Raw genomic sequence first — 5,856 nt, 5'->3', positions numbered from 1 at the left:
AAATAATGATAATTTATATCTATACAAAAAAAACAAAATACATTTTTTTATTTTTGTTAAACTCTTATCATTTCTTTGTTTTGTGTTTTTTCAACTTTCTTTCCTTTATTCTTCTGGTAAGAGTAAAAATGATATTATATTTTTTAAAATTAAAATAAAAATTCTCATCCAAATCCAAATAGGATTATAATTAGTACGCCTTGTTTATAAAAATTAAAGAAATATTTTACAAAATATTCTAATGTTTGAATATATTTAAATCAAATTAAAAAGTAGAAAAAAAAAAACATATTAGCAAGTAGTATATTCCTATTATTTGATGGTCAAGTGCATATTAACATATTCCAACTGCAAAAATAAATAAATAAATAACTGATGGAAAGTAATGGAAAGTAATGGAAAGGAACTCAACCTCCAAAATGCTATGACTTTATTGTTTTGGTAAGAGGCACAAAAATTATTATTCTTCCACAGTGTTTGATAGGCAGAATCCAAAAGAAAATTGAAGAAAAATAAAGTTAAAACAGAATTATTTATAAGAACTAGGTTAAAGCTATTGTATCCAAAATTTTGGCTCTTTGACCATTGTTTATAATTCAAAATCAAAAGCCAACAGAAAAAGAAAGAAAATGTTGTTAAACTGCTGGCTATGGTGTGCCTTCTGCATGATGTAGAGAAGGGATGAAACTATATTGCACCTGAATTCTCCCCTTACACAAGTACATGATGCTTCAAACAAGTAGAGTTGAATATCCGCTCTATGCATGATTGTAATGATGCAACTTGTATAATAGCACTTTGCCAGCAGCATTTCCAACAGCCATGAAACCACCACCGGGACGGAAATCCAAACAGCAGGGATAATGTAAGTTCTTATTCAATGGAGGCCAATTAGAGTAGACGGTAAATGATGGGACATGTATCAGCTTTAAACTGTTTTTCTTCATTGTAGAACAGATGGCCAGTATTTGAGCATCACTATTAAACTTCATAAAATCTACTTTGGTCGTTAGATTCTCGATAGTCTTGATTGGTTTTCTTTTACCTCCCAAAAATTCATCTCTGTTGTAAATGTTCACTATCCCGCTGTCTGAACCAGCTGCAAACATTCTTCCATTTGGTGATGTGCAAAGAGCTGTACCATTAATGCAGCCATCATCAACAGCCTTATGGAAGCAAGTTCTTGTTCTCAAGTCCCAGTGGTAGACCTGTCCATCCCCACCAGAGCTCAATAATTGCTTCCCATCACCAGCAAAAGCTAGAGAACGGACAGTTCCATTCATCTTAAGTGTTCCAATCAGTTCCTTTGTTTTGGATGAAACCAATAAGATATAATCTTCATTTCCCAAAAATGCAATCGTTGTAGAATCTGGGGAAACCTCAAAAACTTCCAAGCTTTTTTCCTCCCTACCAACCAATGGCCCTATTTTATCAACTTTTGCTTTCACTAAATCAAAACAGTAGAAGAAGTTCCTCCTCCCTACTATAATGACCTGAGAACCATCAGGTGTGAAAGATGCCTTTCGAACAGGACAATCTTCAAGAAAGACACTTTGTGTTTTCCTATTCCGCTTACCATCAATCTGGAAAAAACTGATCCTCCGATCCAATCCAGCAGCAAGTAGTAACTGAGCATTCCTATGGAAATGAACTGAATTTATCGGACCATTGGAAGGTTCCTCAGCATTTGCATCCACAAGTCTTGAAAACTCAAGAAGCCCTGGCAACAATTTAGCCCTACTCTTCACCACAATATCTTCATTTGTTCTAAGAATATCATCATCAACTTCAACATTTCTATAACCACAAGCTGCCACTACACTCTTTTCTTCATCAGATGATTCATCATCATAAGTACTGTCCTTCCTTAATCCTGAATCTAGCTCTGCCCATTCCGTCGCTGGGTTCAGCTTAGCATGCTGAGCCCGCAATCTAGAAATATACTCAGAACCAGAAATCACACTCTCATCTTCTTCCTTCCTCAACTTCCTCAACCTATTAACCTTAGCTATGTTTATTGCGGTTCTTTCCTCCTCCTCATCCACCCAAACAGCTTTCCTTTCCTTACTCTTCTCTTCATAATCACTTTGCTCAGACAATTCCACATTATTCGTGGAACTGTCGAAAAAGAATAAAGCAGAACCATCTTCAGCAACATCTTGAGCATTTTCCTCACCTTCTTTACCAAATTTAACAGGGGAATATATGGACCCAAAAAGAAAGCTTTCAAGCTTTCTCATTTCTTTCTCTTGCTCAATCTCAATCTGTTTTTCCTTTTCTTTCTTTCTCTTTTTCAACCTAGAGATTTCAGAATCAGGTTCCAGCCCATTCTCAATATCTTTGTTATCTTCATGAATTGAAGGTTCATCATCATCCCTTTTAGCCTTCACTCTGTTTCTAGAGACTGGATTTTGAGATATCAAACTCATTTTTTTCTCTTTTGAAGGTTCTGAAAAATCAAACAATGAATGAGAAAAGGTTAGCAAAGCTATCCCTGAACACTATAATTTTATTTTAATTATTATGAAATTCGTTAGGATGGCTGTTTCTTCTTTGCAGCTAGGAAAACATCCATAAAAGCAAATTAAACCACCTTGACAAAAGAGATATCAGTGAAGAAAGGGCAACAGAAGGAAAAAAAATGGGAAAGGAGTAAGGCGTACTTGGGTGTTTTCATCCAGAAAGAACACTTAGAAGATCTTGATAGGAAATATGAAGTTGCACAAGAGGATAAAAAAGTAAAATTATAACATCCAAAGGCATTGAAACTTTGCAGCAAAAATTCACACAGAAGAACAAGAAAGAAAAAGCTTACACTATCTCACAAATTTTATACCAACAGATGAAACACAAATATTCCTAAAGGGTATTTGAGTATTTCTTTAAACCAAACCATGTTCATTGTTTCTTAGAACGAATGTGAATCATGCTAATACCTTCCACATTACAGATCCATATTTTTAACATTTTCTATCATCCATAGATGCAAAGAAGAAACAGCCATTCTAATTAATTTCATTTCAATGTGGAAAACCATTTTCCGAAGACTTCTTATAATACAGAACTTAGGGAATAAAAGGTAGAAAATAATGGGAAAAAGAAAATACCTAAGGTGTGTTAGTCAATAGAGTCAGCAACAGAACGCCTCTCAGACTCAGGTACAGCTATTGCTTCTTCAAATTTTAATTTCACATTCTTTTAACTTCTTGGTAGCATCAGGATAATTGGGACAAATCTTTTTTACCTGAGTCCAAAGGGTCAAAAACATTTTTCAGACATCACATGTTAATATATAGCAATTATACGAATTTCCCTGGAGAGAAAAAATGATACCGACGATAGATGCAAAACAAGCATGTGCAATAAGGAAAGTTACTTGCAAGAACCCTCTTCTAGGTCCTTAAAATATTCACTTTTAAAATAGATCAGACAATAAGCGGTATGTCTTCTCCAGGCATAAACTTCACTAGATCAATTCTAGACAGCATGATGTAGGGAAAATGGATCCCAGTGTGTTAATTGCGAAGGAACAAAACATTTCACAATGATCTCAGGTAAAAACAAAAAGAAAATACAGAGCCCTAAACCTTTTCTCACTCCAAAGCAAATGCATGCGTATGTGAAGATATATGCTGCTCATGCCTCACAGAATGGAGAATATCATACTGACTCCAATTAAGTTATCTAAAATGTCAAATTTAGCCTGCAAGCACATTCCACCGTCCCATATGATATCCAATACTAGAAGAAATAACAACTTGTTAAGCTCTGTCATTAAACATTCCATAATAATAATCCCCAGAAAGTAAAAAAAAAAAAATTAACAAAAATTTTCAAATAAAATGAAAAGTATTTTACAAGGGGAAGGGGAACTCATAGATAAACACATAAGCATGTTCAAAAATATTTTCTAGAGAAATATATTTCATACAATGACAGCCTACAGGAAACAAACATGTTTCGTAATATTAAAACAAAATACCTGTTCAAAATCATTTAGTGGTTCCTTAAACTTCCCACCACGGCAAGATAAGCAGGGTCTCGTCTGTAATAACCCTGTCTGTTAAAAAATGCATTACAACGAGAACAAAAATAGATACTGAATAAGAGAATGAATTGTTTCAGTTGATAAAGCATGCCCTTGAATGTTGGGTTTGCAGCTGCTAGGAACTGAGGAAGGCAGGAAGCGGTGCGCCGCCGGGAGCTAGCTTGGGAGAAAGAGAATCGTTTTGAGTAGTAGGGTTTGGGCATAATTACCTTCTTTTAAATTAATCGATCAAAATTAAAATAATCTTTTAAGTACATATATTAAAAAAATTAATTCTAATAAAATTTATAGATTATTTTATAAAAGTATTTTATATGTGATTTAAAATAAATTATATAATTTTTTATTTATATTAAATTGTAAAATAAATATCTTAATTTTTATTTTGAACAAATATTGTATTATTACATGGTATAGATTATTTTATAATAATATCTCATAAATAAATATATGTTATGTTCATGTGTTCTTAGTATTAGAATTTATTTTTATTTTTTAAATAAAAATTTTAAGAGCGAAAAACAAATAATGGAGGAGAAATGGGTTTTTGAAAATATTTTAAAGATTTAGAATTATAAATCAAAAGCTAAAATTTGTGTGATGCATGAATTAATTTTATTTATTTAAATGTGTGTATATATTTAATAATATGTAATTTATTTTCGACTTGTTTAAAGGTCAAGCTATTCATTTAAGTGGTGAGAGGGCTTGAAAAAAAAATTAAAATCCATTAAATAGATTTGGATATAATTTTTAAATTCATTTAAAATTTTGAGTTGAATTTTGAATAAAAAATTTAAAGTTTAAATTTGATCTGACTTGAATTTATATATATAAATTTTTTATTTTTATATATATGTGAATTATATTAAATTAATTCACATATATATAAAAATTATATATATATTATTAAACTTAATTTTTATTTTGAATTTTTACATCTATAATTTTTATTTTTAATTTATATATATGTAAATTAAATATTAATTTAATTATAGTTTTTTTAAAAAATTTATTATATAAATTAAGTTTAATGGATATGTTTAAGATTTTATTTTTTAAATTAAGTCAGGTCTAGATAAACATATAAACTATTAATACCAAACATAAGTCCAACCTGAACCTAACTTTGCCCATGAACACCTCTAATATATCTTGAGTTAAGTATATATATGTATATTACATATTATAATTAGGTTACAATATATTTTGAGGTGATTTGTCAAAATTAAGATAATAATTATAGTATTGTTATGCAAAATATGAAACATTAATAATAAGTTATCAATAAAATATGCTCATATTTCACAAATTTGCTCATCATATCTCTCCAATAATATAGATAAACACATGACTAAAAATCATTCAAGACCTTATTAAGCTTGTAATGTAAGGCTAGAGTTAAAATATGATAAAAGTCATTTAGACTCACATAACCTAATAATGCATTACTTATCTATGATCATCTATAATTGAGCTTTCAAGATAAGAAAGGTAAGCTTGATCAAAGAATCACCCCAAAACTTTGATTTTTACGATTTTTCTTTCTTTTTTTATTTTTTTTGCGTTCTCACCACTTTTTTTTTTCACAAATTTTTTTTCAAGCTTGACTTTTTCTTTCTTTTTATTTTTTTTAATTTTTTAATTTTCTCTTTTTTTTTAAGCTCCACCATTATTTCTTAATAATGCATATCTCATAAAATGGTATATGAATGTCTTAATGCATATAGGATAAATGACCAATAAGATATGAAATATCAAAATAAAGGCTTGAGCTTATAATGTGATTTCAAAACATAGAAAATGAT

At 30.3% G+C, this 5,856-nt stretch overlaps 1 pseudogene across 3 annotated transcripts; it reads right to left on the bottom strand.

Annotated features, from left to right (window-relative positions):
• Nucleotides 1-407: 407 nt before the first annotated feature.
• On the bottom strand, nucleotides 408-4,278 carry LOC111316782 (U3 small nucleolar RNA-associated protein 18 homolog pseudogene; annotated as a pseudogene). Of its 3 annotated transcripts, XR_016333336.1 has the most exons (4): nucleotides 4,140-4,270; nucleotides 3,983-4,060; nucleotides 3,108-3,244; nucleotides 408-2,449 (listed from the first exon to the last, which is right to left on the bottom strand). The product of XR_016333336.1 is annotated as a U3 small nucleolar RNA-associated protein 18 homolog pseudogene, transcript variant X2 (transcript). The 3 variants fall into 3 exon arrangements; XR_016333335.1 differs by having other exon boundaries at nucleotides 3,983-4,278; XR_016333337.1 differs by lacking the exon at nucleotides 3,108-3,244 and having other exon boundaries at nucleotides 3,983-4,265.
• Between the last annotated feature and the right edge of the window lie 1,578 nt (nucleotides 4,279-5,856).

Source organism: Durio zibethinus, chromosome 24 (assembly GCF_047325235.1).
Source record: "Durio zibethinus cultivar Kanyao isolate XHJ-2024 chromosome 24, ASM4732523v1, whole genome shotgun sequence".
Lineage (NCBI taxonomy): Eukaryota > Viridiplantae > Streptophyta > Magnoliopsida > Malvales > Malvaceae > Durio > Durio zibethinus.
This window is presented reverse-complemented; position numbering and strand designations above follow the sequence as displayed.